This window comes from Narcine bancroftii, chromosome 1, assembly GCF_036971445.1.
Source record: "Narcine bancroftii isolate sNarBan1 chromosome 1, sNarBan1.hap1, whole genome shotgun sequence".
Taxonomy (NCBI): Eukaryota; Metazoa; Chordata; class Chondrichthyes; order Torpediniformes; family Narcinidae; genus Narcine; species Narcine bancroftii.
The window spans coordinates 301,554,485-301,576,809 of record NC_091469.1 but is presented as its reverse complement, the minus strand read 5'-3'; the positions used below and the strand labels follow the sequence as shown (position 1 = coordinate 301,576,809).

The 22,325-nt window shown below is 38.4% G+C and overlaps 1 long non-coding RNA gene across 1 annotated transcript in view; it reads right to left on the bottom strand.

Annotated features, from left to right (window-relative positions):
• Nucleotides 1–21,913, bottom strand: part of LOC138751892 (uncharacterized) — a 41,538-nt gene extending 19,625 nt beyond the window's left edge. Inside the window, exon 1 of the long non-coding RNA XR_011350247.1 lies at nt 21,859–21,913. This is a non-coding gene — a long non-coding RNA (uncharacterized lncRNA). The remainder of the gene's footprint in view (nt 1–21,858) is intronic.
• Nucleotides 21,914–22,325: the final 412 nt, after the last annotated feature.

Sequence of the window (22,325 nt, the reverse complement as noted above, 5' to 3'; positions counted from 1 at the left end):
ATAGCCTCAAGATTCAGAGTAGTAGATTTAGAACAATGAGGAGGAACTGCTTTTTCCAGAGGATGGTGAAGCTGTGGAATTTGCTGCCCATTGAAGCAGTAGAGGCTACCTCAGTCAATATATTTAAGACAAGGTTGGATAGATTTCTACATAGTTAGGGAATTAAGGGACATGGGGAAAAAGGAAGGTAGGTACAGATGAGCCCATCATCAGATTAGCCATGATCTTATTGAAGGGCAGAGAAGGCTTGTGAAGTGCCAGTTGATGAAGTAGACAAAGACGATGTGGTCAAACAATAATCATGGCTTTTATTAGCAGAAACTCATGGTACAATAATGAAAGACAATAGGTGCATATACAGTTAACTCCAAGGGGAGTGTCCTTAACAGTAGAGATAATGCGCAGTCAATGTTAGTACAGCAAGGCTCACCAGAGGGGAGACAGGCAGCTTGGCAGACATTCACCACAGCTTGATAGGCCGGATGGCCAATTCCTGCTCCTATTTCTTATGTTCTTATGTTTTCATAATTTATGTATTTTTGCTATTTGTAAGATTTTATAGATTGCCTGCCATGGTTCCAACATCATAACACTGACCTATATGGAATCATGTCCATCTTAAAATTTCTTGGAAAACACTTCCACTGTCTGACTTGATTACTTAAAATTCAGATGGATTTTTTTTTCTGTCTCTGCAATTTCTATAAATGAGTAACAAATATGATTGAAATGTTAATGCTAACTTGGCTGAGATTTTTGTTGAGTACCATTGTCAGGATTGACCAATTGCATCTCAGATTGACTAAATAGAGTCTTACTTGGTGGACACAAGCAATGTCATCTACGCAACAAGTCAGCTCCTAATTAAGCAGTGATTTAAAACAAATTGATATTTATGAATCATAATGAGATGTTTTTCGACCCGTGACAAACTCATTAAGAATAATGAAAGAATCTTCCTTTTTTTGTTGGTGGGGTGTGATGATTTTTCACGAATCTACTTTACATTTGGCTAAATCAAACTCACTGTTCACATATAGCTTGTCTCAGATTTAACCAGATGAGCAAACTTGGAACCCCCTACCAGCACATCTGACCTTCCCCACCATCACTGGAATCATCATTGAATCCAGCAGGCAGAGCACTGATATTTGAAGGAGAGGGATTAGACTCTCTTGACATCCAACACCTCCAATTTATTGTAAGAGAGGGTGGCTTAAGAACCAGAATATTTAGGCCGCTTGGTTAACACAGTTAGTGCAACACTATTACAGCACCAGCGACTGGGGTTCGAATCCAACACTCTCCGTGAAGAATTTGTACGTTCTCCCCACGTCTGTGCTGGTTTCCTCTGTATGCTGCAATTTCCTCCAACCCTTCGATAATGTGTCAGATTTGTAGTTTAACTGGTGTATTTGGGTGGCATGGGCTCATGCACTGGAAGGGCCTGTTACTGTGTTATATGTCTGTAAAAAATATTGAATCAAATGGGACAACAAATGTTGTAGAAAATAAAGAAGCTCAAGCGTGTCAAATACTTTTCCTATTTTAATAGTTTGTTAGTAATTTAGCATTTTAATTAGATTCTTGAATTATCTGATTTTTTTTTAATTGTTCTGGAGGTGGAACCTCATTGGAAGGCAACCTGGAAGTTTTCTTTACAAAGTGGGTCTGCTTTTTCAGTCTCCCCATCAGAGAACTTAACTGCAGGTGCAGTCAGAGAGCAGGCAGATCCCACATGATCTGGTCCATTACATTCACATTCCACTGCTTGATTGCATTAATACAGGAGTTACTTAGTCGTTTCATTGTGCCCTGATTAGACCTTACTCTGAAATGTACGTTGTATCTGTCAACAAGGTCAGGATTCAAAAATTCTATCATGTTTGTTTCTCATTTACAGATTAAGAAAGATAAAACAAAAAGATCAATATAATTTTCAAGTTATCAGCACCAGCTCAAACATTTAATGAAACTATAATGACCTTGCCTTAAAGGTGGTGATAAAGGAAAATGAAGACTTGACAATCAATGCTGTTTTGCAATACTTGCACACGTCTAGTGAAGGCAGATGGGACTGCATGGCAATATTGCCACAGATTAGGAACTAGGCCTCTGGCAAGGTCATTGGTACTACAGATCAAATCTATTCAAAGAAAAGGCAACATTTTGCAGCTTCTAGAAATCCGGAATAAAAATAGAAAATGCAGGGTAGCATTCAGATCATCAAGAAACATTAGTGGAGAGAAACAATTAATAGACTCATGGAAGCAAGATTAGAAGCAAGCCCCTTGGCCACCACAATTAAGCAATTTTTGTTGAGGGAAGTCTGCAGACAATGGTGTGGGGTCCAATACATAAAAGTGCTAGAGAAGCTTGGCAGGTCATGCAGCATCGATAGGAAGCAAAGAGTAGCCAATATTTTGGGCCTGAGCCCTTTAATTTTGTATGGTTTTTGCTTATACTTTAATGAAAGGCTCAGACCCAAAATGTTGGTTTTGTTGGTTTGTTTTTACTTCCTATTGATGCTGCATGACCTGCTGAGTTTCTCTAGCACATTTGTGTTCAATCATCAACTTTGGTCTTTGCATGCCTGGATGTGGAAGCTCTGGATTCAAAGAACCTAATATGCCAGCTCATAAGACAAAAAAAAACAAGGCTTTTCTATTTCAGTGTAAGAAACATTTAGTTGTGTGAATAATCTAATTTCCCACCAATCTATACATTTTAAAGTGTGACATCTAATTCCCTAATCTTAATTATTATTGGTAGTTTAATCAATTGTATTTATCAATTTTATCCAATCTTTCTGTTAATATTTTTGTCTTTCTTTCTCTATCTCAGTGGTTCTCAACCTTTTTCTTTCCACTCACATACCATTTTAAGTAATCCCTATGCCATCGGTGCTCTGTGATTAGTAAGGGATTGCATAAGGTGGTCTGAGAGTGGGAAGAGAAGGTTGAGAATCACTGCCCTAGACCCAATTATTACTGAAATATTTTGCATGAGAAAAATGGTCATTGGCCATTTCCTTTGGAGTTTGAAATCGCATACCTAATGAGTCAATTAGTTATGATTACAACAGTAGTTTTCAAACATTTTCTTCCACACACAGACAACCTTAAGCAACCCTTTACTAATCACAAAGCACCTATGGCATAGGGAATACTTAAAGTGGCATGTGACTGGAAAGAAAAAGTTTGAGAACCACTGCTCTATCTTATTTAATATTCAATTCAATATTCTTTGCAGATGAACTTTACAATGTGCTTTCAAATTAAAGGGTTCGTATAGGGATCAATTTGTTTGTAGAACACATCGGGATTGTTAACTGTATGAGGTACTGATTAAACTGAATACTGTATGCCAATTAATACATTGCACTTAGAGAAAAATATGTCAATCATGGAAAGAGTGTAGAGCAGATTCACTAGAATATTACCAAGGCTACAAGGGTTAAATTATGAACAAAAATTACATAAATCACAAGAATTCATTGCAATTACCAAGAATATCAACTAATTAGGTGGGTTGAAACACTTTTCCTCAAATGGGACAGTTCAAGACAGGAGAATGTAACATCAATACGAGAGCCAGATTGGTCAACAAATAAGTTATATCAAGAATGAGAGTAGAGAATTCATTTGCACAGAATGTAGACAATTTAAATACTAAATAATTTTAAATTGAAATAAAGAAGATGGGAAAGATATAGAGGCAAAGTTCCCAGCTGAAATTAAACACTGGCCAGCCAAGATGTCATCAAATGGTGAAAGACAATTAAGCAGCTGAACCATCTATTCCTGCCTTGAAGATCCAACTGCGCTGGGTAGGTCACGTCTCCAGAATGGAGGACCATCGCCTTCCCAAGATCGTGTTATATGGCGAGCTCTCCACTGGCCACCGAGACAGAGGTGCACCAAAGAAGAGGTACAAGGACTGCCTAAAGAAAGCTCTTGGTGCCTGCCACATTGACCACCGCCAGTGGGCTGATATCGCCTCAAACCGTGCATCTTGGCGCCTCACAGTTCGGCGGGCAGCAACCTCCTTTGAAGAAGATCACAGAGCCCACCTCACTGACAAAAGACAAAGGAGGAAAAACCCAACACCCAACCCCAACCCACCAATTTTCCCTTGCAACCGCTGCAAACGTGTCTGTCTGTCCCGCATCGGACTTGTCAGCCACAAATGAGCCTGCAGCTGACGTGGACATTACCCCTCCATTAATCTTCATCCGCAAAGCCAAGCCAAAGAAGAATTCCTTTCACACAAATGGAAAGGTTGCCAAGCAACATTCATTTACCAGCAGTTTCAAAATCCCACCATTCTCTTCTCCTTTTATCTACCCTAGAAATTGCAAAATTGAAATTTTCATTTAGTCCATTGTTTGTTCAATTTTCACAGAAGCCAGTGAATTCCAGAGACTGATAGGACCAGAAGGAAGACTGAATCATGGAGATGGCAGTTTTGGATTCAGAATATATTTAGAGATTCTGTCCAGAGATTTTCAGTCAGCTCCATCATAAAACAAGGATATTGACAGTTTTTTTTTCTTGATACTCCATGCCAGAAAATGTTTAACACTTCAAGCTTGTAAAGTACAATATTTTGTCATTTTCTAATGCAGCACCATTTAGATGGGCTAAAGAAATGTATAGAACGTGATGAAGACATCTCCTCCTGTTATAATATTTGACACAGGAACAGCTCATAGTTAGTAAAGTATTTGTGCATAATGAATAATGAATCCAGATTAATGTAAAGCCATAAAATTGATTCCAGGTTATTTTGAACATTGGAAGAGGCTTATATATGGACTGCAAGTGGTTACAGGAAGAGGCTTTTAGTTGGATGTGTCATTCTTGCAGATGGACATTTATTGTTCTTTTCATTTTTCCAGTCAATGTGCCTCATTTCCCTTGCTTGGTGTGGCACACAATATGGTATAATGGGAAAAATCGTTCAATTCCACAGTAAATGCACCTCCAAGGCTTGGTCTTTTCACCAGATATTCTGGAGAAACAAACAATTTGTTGGATAACATTATCAGTGGGAGAAAAAGAGCATTCAATGTTTCAGGCCAGAATTCTTCAGCAAGACTGAGAGGAGATAACCAGTGGGAAATATTCTATTTGGATATTCATTTACAAAGCAAGGATTTTTTAAAAAAACAGCAAATGTACATAAGATGTCACATTGAAATGAATCTAATTTCATACAAAATTAAATTCTATAAATGTTATAAAATATGAAGAAATTAAAGTGATACACATTTACATATTTTCACGAAAAAAAACAATTCAACAGAAATTAATTGAATTGACGTTCAGTGACATTAATGGCTCTATTAACCACCACTATCTCTGCAACTATGCATATCCATGATGCCCATTGCCAAGACATAGCATCATTGGGGTTTGATTGCTAGATAAGAATTCAGAGATCTGAACCATTGATCCAAAGACATGGGCTTGAATGCCACAGTGGCAGCTGGAGAATTTAAATTTGTCATTAAATACATTTGGAATTGTTTTAATTAAAGATAATCTTGATAACAAAAATAAGGAAATATTTGCATTGTCATCCAAATTGTGTCCTTCATGGAAGAAATGTTCCCAACTTTAACTAATCTGACCTGATTAATATTCCAGACTACTATTTGCATTTGCATTTGAAAGAAAGGACAATTAAGAAGCAATTGAAGATGAACAATAAATGCTGGCATTGGTAAAAATATATCCCAGATTTAGATTCCAGAAGACATTTTCCATAACACACAAACCAGTTTTGTTGTTTGATGGAGAGTCTTTCAAGAGGGGTTGTTCACTTATATTGTTCTTGTACTCCTTTGTGTTTGTGTTACAGAGGAGTGATCATATTAGATTATTTAAAGTGAAGAAGTGAATTGAGAAGATGGGTTGGTATAAATTACTTCCTTTGGTTTGGCGTCCAGAAACCAGTGGCATAACTTTCACACTGAGGCTGAATCCTGTTCCACAATGGTGGACTTTAAGACACTTTGTGCTGTCAGAGTGCCTTTTCAATTTATTCTATTATTTTTAAAGCATTTGATAAAAAATTATTCATTGTTTTTACAATTAAAAAATAATGCATGTACCCACAATGTATTTTACCTCATGTAAATTAAGTAAAGACATTAATATTAATTTTCAAAATAAAAAAAAGAAACACTTACTTGCTTTCAGTATCCATTCAATTAAAATTGTGATTACATTCAATCAAATGTGGCTCTGAATTAGCCAGATATCACTGCCACCAATCCATGGAATCAGATGTGAAATGTATATGACCTATCAGTTGGCAGACCCAGATGTTTTTTTAATCTCCTCCCACAGATACTACCTGACCAACTAAACTATACCAGCTGTTGCTTTGCCTATCAGTTCTTCATTTTCATAAATTGTGTGCATTCATGAGTGGCCAATCTTTTAATTTTTAATTTAGACATATAGAATGGTAACAGGCCATTTCAGCCTATGAGTATGTACCGGGAGTATAGGTCAATTGGGCAGTACAGACACGTGGGCCAAAATGACCTGTTACCATGCTGTATGCCTAAATTAAAAATTAAAAGGTTGGCCACCCCTGGTCCTCCTTCCATTACACTCACCCTTTTGCTTTGATCCTGTCACACCTCTTGAGAAAATGGGGCACTTCATATTTGTACACAGCAAGAAGCATTAGTAATGGATGGTCCAATAAGTGGCAAAAAATATTATCAGCCACATCAAGGTCAGGTGATGATCATGTCGAACAAGAGAGATTACAACAAACAAATGCAACACGGAAGTCTCCAGCTACTGTAATTGTGGTAAAAATACATAGAAATGCTGGAGGATCTCAGCCAATCTCGCAGCATCCTTAGGAAGTAAAGATATATTACGAACAATATTGTATGTTACTAATATTTTGTGCCTGAATACTTCTTCGAGGACTCAGGCCTGAAACAGCAGTCAAATACAATATCTTTATGTCCCATGGATGCTGTGAGACTGGCTGAGCATTTCTGTGCCATTTTACTTTAGATAAGGGGTCTCCAAAGAGGTCAATATTGACCCCCATGGGTTGATGGGACCATTCAGGAAGTCAATAAATGCCAGTGGGTTGAGAGGAGGGGGGTCGATAATGTGGGGTCGATAATGTGGGGAGGGGTCGATTTAAAATAGTGCCTCCCCCACCCAGTCCAGCACAGCCACTGCCACGACCCCATCCACTGTCCAGCCCAAGGGAGGGGTTGAGGCTTACCTGCCATCACGCTTCCCACTCATCACACATGCACCAGCTGGCCGCACATGGCCTGCGGACCCCAGGATACTACATTTAACAGGTAAGTGCCTTTTCTGCTCCTTAATTTGTCCTCCATTTGTAGGGCCTACACCCCCCCAAATGGAGGACAAATTAATGTCTGGCTGGAGATGGTGCTGGACCAAGGACAGAGAGCTCAAAAGCCAGCCTGTCTGGCTAAAACTGGATGTCTGGCCACCCTACCCAGCGCTCCCCACCCCACCCCTATCAGCTCACAAAATCAGGGAGGATCCCTACTACCCTCCAACCAGCGCCTTCAGCAGAGATGTAGTCTGCATCTCCCAAACACACATGCCTCAGTATATACAAGGACAATGAGTGCAGGTACTTGAGAGTACCACCATCTGCAAGATTTTCTTCAAGTCAGGCACTAATCTTTTAACAAATGTATCACTGTTCCTTCATAATCAGTGTGTCTAAAATCTGTAACTCCCTATCACAGCACCGTGGGAGTACATTTACCAACCAAACTTCACTGGTTTCTCAAGAAAAATTTTGGATGGACAAATATATGTTAGTCCTGTCAGCATCACCCACATCTCATAAATGTATAACAAAAAAAACTCCTCAAAATTATAAGTAACTCTTTGGCTAGACTCTCACCATCTTCCCATTTCCTTTCTTAATGTTTTATTGCCATCATCTTTATCAGTCAAAATGGGGTTAATGGCAGCGAAGAAATGTTTTGAACCATTGTTTTAACCTCTGACACAAATGAAAGGGAGAATCAAGTTTGTTTCAAATTAGCTTTCAGGTTTATTCTACCTCTGGATTCCCAACAACAGTTCAATTTAACTTAAAAAAAAATCAACATCATGTCAACATCACCTGGAGTCAAAAAAAATTAGCATTTTTTAAAGACTATGTCTGCTTTTTAAGAAAAAGCAGTCAAAGGCACTAATTGTATGAGCTGCAAAAAAAAAATAGATTGAGTATTATAAAGCAAAATGAAGGCAGTTCTCATTTATCATGTCTGAAATTTCGAAAGCTGCCTTCAGAAACCAATTACCTCGATGCTTCCTGCTGAAGTGGTACCAGCAGGCTCCAGTTTTGGCTTATTTCTTCCAACATGTGCATTAGAATAGGATCCAAAGGAAAATGATGAATAGTTTTCAAAGCATTTTTGAAGTGAATGGAGAAAATGGAGGGTAGTTCAGAAATTGTTCCATAGTCAGTAATTGTTCCATAGTCAGTAATAGCAAAATTTTGTATAGCCTCATACTCATTCCCTCATTTGTAATAATTGACAGATAAAAATATGGGGTCATATTTTGCATATTATTCAAATTTTCCCTCTAAGCAGAGAGTCAATCTCAATGATTTGAGCAACTATATTTCAATACAGTAATATATAAAGAACAATCGAATGAACAGTAATAAAATTAAGGAGTAAAGGCAGCCGATAGTGCTGGACGGGAACCTAGTCCTCACAGCGTGTGGTACTTGTGTTATGCAAGGGTGCGTGTGCTGAACGGAGAGAGTGAGCAATTGAAGTATTCCATGGCAGGTATGGCAGATAATGAAATATGTGAAACTACTTTTGATTGTCAATTCCTTGTGTGAGAGCAGACGAAGGGCTCTGGTCAAAAATGTTGACGACCTTTTACTTCCTATGTGTGGGAACTGCTGAGTTTTTCATGAACTAGAACATAGAACATTACAGCACAGTACAGGCCTTATGGCCCACAATGTTGTGCTAACTGATATACACCTATCAAATAAAACTAAACCCGCCCTATCTCATAATACTCAATTTTTCTTTTATCCATGAGCCTGTTTCAGTCTCTTAAATGCCACTATTGTTCAAGCCTCCACCAGGCAATGCATTCAAAGCACCCTCAACTCTCCATGTAAAATATTTCTCCTCAATTCTCTCCTAAACCTTCCTCCCTTCAGTTTGAGCAGATGGGTGTTTGCTAAACCCACCCTAGGAAAAAAGTGCTAGCTGTCTCCCTTATCTATGCCTCTCATAATCTTCCAGACTTCCATTAAGTCACCTCTCGTTCTTAGCTTCAAAGAGAAAAGCCCCAGCTCTGCTAACCTTGCTTCATAAAACATATTTGCCAATCCAGGCAATATCCTGGTAAATCTCTTCTGCACCCTCTCCATAGTTTCCACATCCTTCCTGTGATGAGGAGACCAGAATTAAACATAATGTTCCAAGTGTGGTCTCACCAGAGATTTATAGAGCTGCAACATTATCTTATGACTCCTGAACTCAATTCCCCAATTAATGAAGCCCAGCATACCATAGGCCTTTTTAACTAGTCTATCAATGTGCATGGCAACCTTGAGAGAGCTATAGATTTGGACTCCAAGGCCCCTATGTCTTCCATATTGTTAGGAATCCTGCCATTCACCATTTACTCTGCCTTCAAGCTTGACCTTCCAAAATTCATCACCTTACACTTATCCAGATTAAAGTCATCTGTCACTTTTCAGCCCAAATCTGCATTCTGTCTTCTATATCCTGTTGTAGCCTGTGACAACACCTTCAACCTTCAATGTATCTGCAAACTTACCGACTCATCCCTCTACTTCTTGGTGCAGGTCATTTATAAAAATCTTCAAGAGCAGGAGACCCAGAAGAGATTCCTGCAGAACACCACTAGCCACTGACAATTAAGTGGAATACTTTCTGACCACTCCAACTCAATGTTTTCTATAGGCAAACCAATTCCAAATCCATACAGACAAGGTTCCATGCATCCCATCTTCCATGACTTTCTGAACGAGTCTCTCATAGTGGATCTTGTCAAATGCTTTACTAAAATCCATATACATCACATTTACCACCCTACCTTCATTAATTTCTTTTATTGCCTGCTTAAGAAACTCAATTAGTCTTGTAAGGCATGACCCTCTCCTCACAAAGTCATGCTGACTAAACCTGAGAAGACTGTACTTCTCGAAATACTCGTAAATCCTGTCCTTAAGAATCCTCTCCAATAGTTTTCCCCAACAATGATGTAAGACTCACAGGTCTATAATTCAAAGGACTCCAGCATCTGCAGATTTTCTTATTTACTTACATTTGATGCTGTCATGACTGAAGCGGTAACATTGTTAAATCCTCTCACATTTACATCTTGAGCAAACTGAATGCTTTCATCTTTGGTGTTATTTCCATCAAAATGATTATCTTACTTCCTTTTCAAAATACATTCAGAGGTACTCAAAACAAATCTTGAGAGTATCTGCAACTGCAGAACTGAGACCTGAAGGCACCCATTGTGGCCACAGGTGCCAAGTCCAGTTATGGTGCTAGCATGGGATGTGAGCACAGCTGGAATATTGGATCAAGTATATTCAGGACTATTGTCTACTGGTCCTGCAACACCTTAGCTTCATTTACATTTTTAATTTCATGGCCTTTCTCCTCCTTGTCTCTATACTCCTTGCCAATCCTTTAGTACTGCAAGATCTGGAAACCCTAGAAATTATAGACTGGTGAGCCTGACATCAGTAGAAAGTAAATTATTGGGAGGTGTTCTAACATATTGGATATACAATTATTTGGATAGCCAGAAACTGATTCTGGATAGTCCACATAGCTTTGTGCATGAAAGGCCGTGTTTAACCAAACTTATAGAGCTTTTAGAGGAGATTATCAAGAATGTTAACAAAAGAAATGCTATGGATGTTTTCTACTTGGACATTAATAAGGCCTTTGACAGGTGCTTCTCAGACTGGAGGTCTGTGATTAGTGGAGTGCCTCAGGGATTAGTGCTGGGACCATTGCTGTTTTCCTTCTATATCAACGATCTGGATGATAATATGGTAAATTACATCAGCAACTTCACAGATGACACTAAGATTGGAGGAGTTGTGAATAATGAAGAAGATTTTCAAAGCTTGCAGGGGGATCTGGACCAGCTGGAGAAATGGGATGGAAAATGGCAGATAGAATTTAATGCTGACATTTGGAAGGACAAACCAAGAAAGGACATACACAATAAATGGTAGGAACTGAGGTGTGTGGTAGAACGCAGGGATCTGGGAATAGAGATATATAATTCCCTGAAAGTAGTGTCACAGGTGAATAGGGTTATAAAGAAAGCTATTGGCATATTCACCTTCATAAATCAAAGTATTGAGTATAAGAGTTGGGATGTTATGGTAAAGTTGTATCAGACATTGACGAGGCCAAATTTGGAGTATTGTGCGCAGTTTTGGTCATCTAACTTCAAGAAAGATATCAATAAGATGGAAAGAGTATAGAGAAAATTTACTAGAATGTTGCCTGAACTTCATGAACTGAGTTACAGGGAAAGGTTAAACAGGTTAGGATTTTATTCTCTGGAGCATATAAGAATAAGAATATTTGATAGAGGTATTTAAAATTATGAAGGGGATAGACAGTGTAAATGTAGATAGGCTTTTTCCACTGAGGGTAGGTGAGATACAAACCAGAGTGAAAGGGGGAAAGTTTAGGGAGAACATGAGGGGGAACTTCATCACACAGAATGGTGGGAGTGTGGAATGAGTGTGCCAGATGAGGTAGTGAATGCAGGCTCAATTTTAATGTTTAGGATGAATTTGGACAGACAGGTACATGTTTGGGAAAGGTATGGAGGGCTATGGACTGGGTGAAAGTCAGTGGGTTGTGCAAAAAAAAGGTTCTTCACAGACAGACTAGAAGGGGCCTGTTTCTATGCTGTAATGTTCTATGGCTCTATCTCTAAACCTCTCTAGTTCTGACTCCTAATGCATGTTCAATTTTAATCACTACTTTTGAGAGCAGTGCCATCAACTGTCTGAGCTCTGGGCACTGATATTCCTTCCCAGATCCCTTCACCTTTCCCAATCTCTTTCCTCTTTAACACACACTTTCAAATATGTCATTTACCAAGCTTTATCAACTGGAATGGCATCTCCAAACCAAAAGTATGAAAAATTAATTTACTAAACATAGAAAACAATTCTGTATGTTTTCAATGCAATCCTTGACTTCCAGCAGCAACCAAATCAGTTTAATTAGAAGGCAACTTATACAAATGGAAGTATGGAAATTAAATAGTTAAAAGTAGATTAGTACTATTCATTGACTATAAAATATGAATTGCATTAATAAAGTTAGCATCATTTAATTTACCATCATTTTGGCAAGAAATTCTAACCCTTTATTTTCTTGAAGATGCACACTGAAATGCAGTCAGCAAAATCCCCACCACGGTAGTAAGTTTCCCTTTCCTTAATTTGATTCTCCTTCTCCTTGCCAACATAATTGTTCACAATTAGAAATGCAGAAACATCTTTCCTAAAACCCCAGAGTTGCAAATCCATTAAATCTGAAGAAATTGCAACTAATACAAATATCTAAAAACTTATTCATTCCAGTCAGCATGAAGCATTTGGAAAGACGAGTCTTCCTGTCAAGACCTCCTGAATCAAGTAAATTGCAAAACAGACGATGGGAAAATAGTGGGTTTTAATTATTTGCAAATAAAAACAAACATACTTTCTCAAAGGTATCGGTCTCTGAACACCTGATTCACAAAACTCATGAAATAACATTAATATAGCTCACATCAAAAATCACTGTGATCTTCATAAAAGTGCCACTGATTGTGGTTTTAGTTAAAATTGTAATCTCTTATCATTCGATTTCAGCATGCTACACTTTTTGACTCGTAAGATCCCATCATTATTTTTGCTACGTCTTTCCGGTAGAGTGGTGCTCCAGGGATTCTCACTTAATCAACAATCAATAGAGGACTGAGCAAAATAAATTACTCATCTTCTGCTTTCCCTAATCAGTTCCTTAATCAATTGATGGAATTTAAATCCTTAGGGCAACCAACAAAGATGATGAAATACATTAGCCTCATGAATTGTGCCAGGAGTAATCCTAGATCTTAATGGCTTTTCAGACACTTGTTGGGTTTTTTTAAGCACAAGAGCTGTAATATACAGTTTTAATATACTTTTTTTTAAGCACAGGTTAATGGACATTACTCAATAGATGACGAAAGCTGCTTGTTTTATTGCGGAAAAGCCAGAAATCCTGGCAAATTTCTACAGATATGTGGTGGAAAGTGTGTTGACTGGCTGTATCACTGTCTGGTATGGGGACACCAATACCTCTGAATGGAAAGCCTTGCAAAAAAAAGTAGTGGGCACAGCCCAGTACATCACAGGCAAAACCCTCCCCACCATCACAAACATCTACAGGGAACACTGCCGTCAGAGAGCAAAAACAATCAACAAGGATCCACTTCAACCAGCACATGATCTGTTCTCGCCACTACCATCAGGAAAGAGGTGTAAATTGTGAAGTTTCTTTTATTGTAAAAAGAAATGTAGGTTCTTTTAAAACTATACTTTATTAGCTATAGATCTATAGAGCCATAGAACTCATGACTGTGTGGAAACATCCATCTTGAATCCAACCCAGCTGCAAACAAACTAGTCTTTGACTCCCTCTAGTGGTCAGGAGTATCACTAGCACCCTATATTACATCCCCTTTCCTTGTGATGTTTAATCTGACAACATGACACTAATATAGTATTCATTTCAATTTAAAGTTCAATGCAAACGTAAACACAACATCAGCAGCACAAACTTTTCAAGTGTGTAGTTCCTTTTCTTTCAGAGATTCAGCCTGTCAGATGTTTTGATAACGCATGTGGATCTTCTTAAAACAGATGCTTGTGTCAGCTCTGCTGGTCCACCACTGTCTAGCATTCTGTTGCTGTGCAGGCTGGATCTTCTGCATTTTTCTTTTCCTGCAGTGTCTCTTACATTTTCAGCAGGCTCTTTCAATTCCTCCTCAATATTTGACCATACCCTGTTCTGACAATGTAGGGTCTTAGATTTATTTCCTCCAGAACAGAGGCCTTTTTGTCCCAAGTGTGGGAATCTTTTATTGTAAAAAGAAATGTAGGTTCTTTTAAAACTATACTTTATTAGCTATAGAACTATAGAACTTATGACTGTGTGGAAACATCCATCTTGAATCCAACCCAGCTGCAAACAAACTAGTCTTTGACTCCCTCTAGTGGTCAGGAGTATCACTAGCACCCTATGTCTCACTGTGTCATGTGGGAAGTGTAGTGCGTAGTCTACATCCCATCAGAAGCTCAGTGGGTGACATGCTATGTTCAAGTGATGAAGCTTGTTACTCAATAGAGCCACTGTCTATTTGATTTTTGAGCAACTGTTTAACTATGTGAACTCCTTTCTCTGTTTTACCATTTGACTGTGGATGCAGCGAACTTGAAGTCACATGTCAAAAATCATATTCCTCTGCAAAGTTTTGGAATTTTCTACAGCTGTAGCTTGATTCATTGTCACTGTAGACAATTTGAGGAATTCTACATCTTGTAAAGATAAATTTCATATATTTGATCACACAAGCAGCAGACATGAAAGGAAGATGCACAATCTCCGGATAGTTCAATAGATAGTCAATAACCAGCAAGTAATTGTTTCCATCCTGTGGATTAGATCAATCTCAACTTTCTGCCAAGGTTCTGCTGGTACGTCATTTATTATCATGGGTTCCTTTGCCTGCTTTGTATGATGTTTCAAACAGGTCTCACAGATTGAAACCATTCTGTCATTGTCAGCATTTATCCCTGACCAATAGACAGCAGTTCTGGCCCTCCTCTTCCATTCTTCCATTCCAAGGTGCCCCTCATGCACCCTTTTAAGCATCTCTTGTCACAATGATTGAGGAATGATAATTATGCTCTGAGTAGAAGCCCATTGACAACACTAAGCTCTGCTTTGATGTTATAATATTGCTGACATTCACCTTTGGCCAATTTTCATTCAGATTCTCAATGACCTTCTGTAGAACTATGTCCTTTACTGTTTCAGCTGTAATCTGCTTGGATTTCATGTCAGATACAGGAAGAGATTCAGTGATCATATGGAGATTCACATCTGTCTCTGTGGAACTCTCAATGTGTGCTTCATTTTGTGTCATTGCCCTGGATAATGTATCAGCTAACACTATAAATTTCCCTGGTGTGCACACCAATTCAAAGACATAATGTTGTAGCTTCGTCATCAGTCTTTGGATTCGCGGGGACATTTCACTGTGATTTTTCTTGACTATTGCTATTAATGGATTCTGGTCTGTCTCTGCCACATATGTTGGTAGACCACATACATAACTGTGAAATTTCTCGAGTCCATAGACCAGGCCTAGACACTCTTTCTCGCCATTCAGATGTTGTCATGTCCTTGATGCGTATGCTACTGGCCTCCAATCTTCTCCCACAGCCTGAAGTGTACAGCATCTATTCCATCCTTCTGGATGGGACAAAGAATGTCAAAAGCACTGGTACTATAGTTTGAATGATCTTCTGTGATTCCCATTCTCCCTTGTGGTTGGCAGTCCACTTGAATTTACATTTGTCCTGTAACAACTTCTTTAGGTACATTGTTTTGGAAGACAGGTTTGGTATGAATTTATGAATGAAATTGATTATTCCCAGCTCTTGTCTGGATCCACACCAGCCTCCAACACCTTATCCCCCAGAAAAGTTATTTCCTTCATGCCAAACTGACATTTTTCTCTGTTTGATTTTAATCTATACTTCTAGATGCATTGTTGCACTTTGATGAGCCTCTTGTGTTGTTCCTGATTGGATCCCCAAAGGATTATGTCATCTATGTACACACCTATCCCATTTATGCCTTCTATGATATGTTCCATTGTCCTTTGGAACACTTTTGGAGCGAGGAAATTCCAAAAGATATCCTCAGATAGAAGTATCACCCATGCAGTCTATTAAATGTATAACATTTTGTGCTATCTTCATTCAGTTTTATTTGCCAGAAGCTATGGGATGCATCCAATTTAGTGAAAAACCACACCAGCCGTCTCACTTGTAATTTCATCCCTGGTAGGAATCTGATAACATTCCCTCTTTATACTGGCATTCAAGTCTTTTGGATCCATGCATATGCTTTGGTCTCTGTTCTTTTTGACACAGAGCATTGCATTCGCCATTCTGTGGGCTCCTCCACTTTCTTTATGACCCTTAGTGCCATCATTTGGTCGAGTTCCTGCTTGAGCTTTTCTTTTAGTCGCGTTGGAACTTGCCTCAGGGCATGCACTACTGGCTGTGTGTCTTCATTTAACTGTATCTTATAGGTGAATGGAAGAACTCCAAACCCCTTGAAGATGTCTGGAAATTGAACTAGTATTTCCTCTACTCTATTCCATTCATTGTCACTGTTAATATAGTGCACCTGCTTGACTAGGCTTAAGTTTTCACATGCTTTGTCACCAAGCAGTGATTCAAGTCCATCTGGGATTACTATGATGGTGCTCTTTATCTTTAACTCTCACCTTGAGTTTACATGTACCTTTCATGTTGATGCTTTGTCCATTGTAGCCTTTGATCCATACAGGATTTCCATTGCTCTGATGTTGCGGTCACAGATCAAATTTTCCTTTCCAGCTTGAAAGGAATATTTGTTACATTTGTATGCAAAGACACAGTCCACTTATCCTGATTGATCGTCCTTGACTGTTCAGTATCTGTTGGTTTATAATCTTTCTGCACTACCTTGATGAAAAGTGTATCGCGGAGAGCAGCTTCTTCTATAGTGTGTACGGCATGCGCACCCAGTGGAGTATATGCTTGATATCATATCAAACCCTGAGACTCATTTTCCTGTGAGCCAAGCAGAATTTCTGCTTATTGGTAGGTGCATAAGACTGTGCTCAAACAAATTTGAACAGATTAGCTGTGCAAATATAGTAAAAAAAATATATTCAGTAATAAATAATGTGCAAAATTAGAGTCCTGAAATGAGTCTCTAATCGGTTCTGTTGCTTAGGAGTGTGGTAGAGACCAGAATGTGCACAATATTGCAAGTGGCCAAAGTTTTATCTAGGATAAAGTAACTTTCCTACTTTTATATGTTTATACTCAATGAAGTTGAACATTCCACATACATTCTTTACCATCCTATCTACTTACCTGGCCACTCCAGATACCTCGATATACCAATGCTTTCAACACCCCTGCCATTAATTATATTCATTTCTTTCTGTTTGACCTGCCAAAATTTAACTCCTGGTACTTGCCTTGATTAAACCACCTACCATTTCTCGGCCGATATCTGTAACTGATCTACATCCTGTCGCATTCTTTGAAAACCCTTAATAATTTCTTGGAAAATCTTGTGATATGCTGAGAGTCTCAATGTAGACAAGACAAAAGTGATAATTGTGTATGTAAAGATGACTATGGAAGACCACCCTCCACTGCACATCAATTTTACTCTTTAGTGGAAAGAGTAGAGAGTTCTTTGAGTAGTGACCTATCCTAACAAACAACATCTCCTCACTTGTCAGGAAGACATTATAGTGACTGCACTTCCTGAGAAGACTGAGGCAGGCAAGACTACCAGCTGCCATCCTGTCAATTGTCTACAGCAACTCTATTAAGAGCATCCTGGCTGGCTGCATCGCAGAGTGGTACAGTTGCTACATTGCATTGGTTTGGAGCTCGGTCCAAAGTTCATAAGAGCAGCAGAGAGGATCACTAAAGGCTCCCTTTGTTCCCCACCCCCCATCATTGTGATCTATGAGGATCATTCTCTGAAGACAGCTCAAAACATCTTGAAGACCCTTACCACCCACACACAACATCTTCCAGCTACTCCCATTGGGAAACAGATATCACAGCCAGGCTTAGAAATAGCTTCTTCCTATAGGAGGTGAGATACTGAATGGCTGATAATCAGCTTATACAAGCTCCCCAAGACGGTCCTAGTTTTTTATTTATTTATATATATATGTCAGTTGTAAACTTTTGTGCTATGTCAATATATCTGTTTGCATGTTTTTACACTGAGGACCAAAGAAGGTCCATTTCCTCCATTTGTACTTAGACAATTGAATGATAATAACTTGAACTTAAATGTTGTATAATATCCACATTTTCTGAATACAGAATTGAAAAAAAACTTAGAACGTTCACTACAATTATAAGTGAGCCATATCATTGCAATCTTGGGTCTGGGATGTGAATTAATGGCGATGATGTATATCATCTATCCTAGAAAAAATATCAAAAGATTAAAGCAAAGACCATCCCAACAGACACCAATCTATTGGCAGCAATCAGTTTTGCTACTTTTTCCATGCACGATGTTTCTGTATTTCTTTGAGTGAAGTAATTAAGAAAATTAAAACCTTATCAACTCTGCTGGCATAAGATTGGAGTTTCTGCTGAACATTCACCAAATTTGTAGCCATCAGAAAGCTAATCGTCCAGAACTGCAATATGGTGTACTCTGTTTTATTATTTTACTAAATAAATCTTGACTGCATTTTGTAAAGTGAATTCCTGAATATATTTTTGAATTGTTCTTCCCACCCACCCCTCCACCCCCCACACTCTTGGTGGGTCTGTGGAAATTCAAGGCAACGTGCAAAATATATATGGCAATTCTGAATGAATAATATGCAATCTATTAAAACAAGATATCTGTAAGATTATCTGGCCAATTTGTAAACCAAAGCAGAAATAAGTTTCCAAGTCAGGCGCACCTCTCTGCACTTTTGTATGTAAGTACAGTGCTACAAGTGATGCTTTAGCTTGGAAGTCCTGCCAACCTCATGAAATAATCTTAATTTGAGCATTATTTAAATTTAACCTTTTATTTGTATCTTTGCTGTTCACAACAAAAAACTTTTTCTTCGTAATTCATCCAATCTTTTTGATTATTTTCAGTTGATGTGAATGAAGGTAAAAATGGAAAGTTTACTGTCTGCCCATCAATATCTGAAGTAGGAAAGTAATTTTAGCAAGTAACATCAAATGTTGATTTATCCTTTTTCTCCATCATACTGATTACACCTCTGCATGGTTCTGAAATTTTCTGAACTCATGTGTGGAAAGGGTTAAATGTAGCTGAGAGCAATACAGACCAAGAAATAAAATCACAAAGATTAACAAACCTCCTATATATATAACAGGAGAAACCAGAAGTTTCTAACTTTAATCCCTGACTGACTGAGCAAAGACAAGATCATTTGTACTCACTCTGTAACCTCCTGCCCTTGAAGGTATCCTGCTTATCAATATGAATGTCTTTGTACAGGTATTATAGAATAGTGGCAGAAAAAATGTTTACTTTAATGTGTAAATAACTGAGCAAAATTGTTGTTCTTCAGAGTACCGGCAATGTGATCTAGAAGTCTTGACCTCTCCATAATATCATACTAAAGTTTTGTTGGTAAAGTCTTCATCTCCAAGAGTATTTTATCCATCCAAAGGGTAGATTTGTTCAAAATTATGCTAGGCTTGCTGCATTTATGCTTTTTATTTTATTTTCATACAATTATTCAGCTCTTTAATAGAGCATAAGGCCAAAAAGTGGTAGGTGCTGATGTTTTGATCAAGATATATCCATCTGAAACCTCAGCATTGTTCCTTTCTCCACATTTTGTAAAGTAATATTTTTACATGTTTATGCAATTTTTTTGTTTTGATTTTCCCTCAAACCCTTACGCCTGCTCATTCAATCCAGATTTAAAGATAATTCTGACAACTGTTATTGAAAAAATGTCAGATTCCAAATTTGATATACAAGTTGCTGTCTGAAAACCTTAGGAGGAGCAATCATCCATCTCCTTGTGAAGGGAGGGAGGCACTGTTCAACTGTATCTCTCAATCTTTTGACTTGCTCATGCTAACAGTAGTAATCATTCCTAATTACTTCACTTACTGGTAACATTCAGTTACAGCAGAAGCAATTAAAATGGGCTGTGCTTAGCTGCCTGTCCCTCCTAACAGGTCCATCAAATTCCAATTTATCTTGTTTCCAGCTTTTTTTAAAAATATTTATATAATTCACATTTTTCCCTCTGGTGCACCATTGACAGATCATATTTCTTGACTGTGATATTATTAGGTGGCCAATAGTCAAATCCCACCAGTGATTCCTCCCCCCCCCCCCACCTTTTCTATTCCTAATCTCTACCCAGATAGATTCAAATTTGTTTCTTTGATCTGACATCATCTCTCACTATTCCTCTGATCTCATCCTCAACTAAGAGCGCTACCCCACCCCCCTTACCTTCCTGCCTGTCCTTCCTTATTACCAGATATCCTTGGATATTTAATTACTAATCATCTTCATCTTTCAACCACATTTCTGTAATGGCCACTAAATCATACCCCTTTGTACTGATTTGTGTCACAATTTCACTGGCCTTGGATCAAATACTACAGACAGACAGATAAAATACCCTTAGAGTTATTGTGCTTATAAAATCTGGTCATCTTTGCCTCTTTTGCACTTGACCTTTATACACACTACTCCTAATTTTCAACTTTTGTTTCTACTTTATCCACACTCTTCTCATTTACATTATCCATCCCTCTCCAATCTGTTGAACCCACCCACCTACTATTGAGTTTAAAGCCCTGTCCACAGTCCTACTTTTATGATTAGCCAGGATCCTCAAACTCCCTTAGCAGAACCTCTTTCCTGGTTCTCCTACCTCATTTGTACCCACATAGACCACAACAATTGGATCTCTCCCCTCCCACTGCAAATTCTTCCACAGGTTCAGATAAGATGTCCCAAACCCTGGCACCATGAAGGCAACACAGCCTTTGGGACATTCTATCCCTGCAACAGAGAACTTTTTCTATTCCCCCAACTATGATATCCCTGATTTTCACTACATGTCTCTTCTCTCCCCCTTCTTGACTGGCTTCCTGAACCACAGTGCCACAGTTAGGTTGCTCATCCTTCCTTCAGCCCCCACTCTTATCCACTCAAGGAGTAAGAATCTCAGATGTGAGACAAAATCAAGGGTTGAGGCTCTTCCAACACAGTCTCTTAGGCCCCACTACCTGCCTCACTCATAGCCACACCCTCTTGCCCCTAACCACAGAATGAATTTGAGGCTGCTATTCACATGGGTGTGACTGCCTCCTTTCTGTTTTTGAATATTTTATTTTAAAATTTCAACCATGTAATTATACATTTTATATAAAAGTATACTTAATTAAATTTAAGATTACAATGATTACATGGTATTATACCCCCCTTCCCCCATCCCCACTATAAAAATTATAATAATTTTTAAATGATTTTTTTTTAAAAAGCATAAATATATAAACAATGGAATTATTCTGGATTGCACAGAGGATTAGCTCACACCCCGGGATCTTACAAAATTTATATGTATAATGAATTTTAAGGTAGAAGATTATTACAGATCTTAAATGGTCAGAATTTCCTTTTTTACATATTTATCCATAATCTTTGCATATAGTGTGACTACCTCCTGAAACCAAGTGTGCAGGTATCTCTCCCCCATCCTGATGTGTCAAAGTGTTTGAAGCTCAGATTCTAGATCATCAATTTTGAGCCTGAATTCTTCAAGTTACCAACCTTGCTGCAGATGTAGTCATCATGAGCCACAACAGGGTCCGCCAGCTCCAACATCATGAAGATACAACACATCAACTAATCCTGCATGCCTACTTCATTTAATTACCTCCAATTTGGTGACTTTTGTATAACCACTGCAAAAGCCTTACCTGCTTCTCACCTGTGCCTCTTCACCAAAGCCTTGAGCCAAAGCTTCAAAGTCCCACTCCTACACTGACCCACTCACACATTGGCTGCTCTGCTTGAGCTTCCCCTCTTTTTATTGGCTAATTAGACAATGGAGAATCTTAAACAAGCACCTAGCTCTCCTGCTGCTTTTTAAAGCCTTCCTAAATATTACAAATACACTGATGTAAGGTTAACCAGACTATGATTTTCTGGATTTTCCCAATTTCCCTTCTTCAACAAAAAAAAACCTATATTGGCTATTGTCTAGTCTTCCAGCACCTCACCTGCAGCTAAAGAGGATACAAAGACCTTGGCCAAGGCTCCAGCAATTTCCTACTTTACCTTCCACCAACATAAATTTCACCTCTAATTGAACAAGCATTGGTATTAAGTTTGATGTTTTGGCTTTTTAAAATCTAATTGTAACCAAAGTTATTTAATGATCATT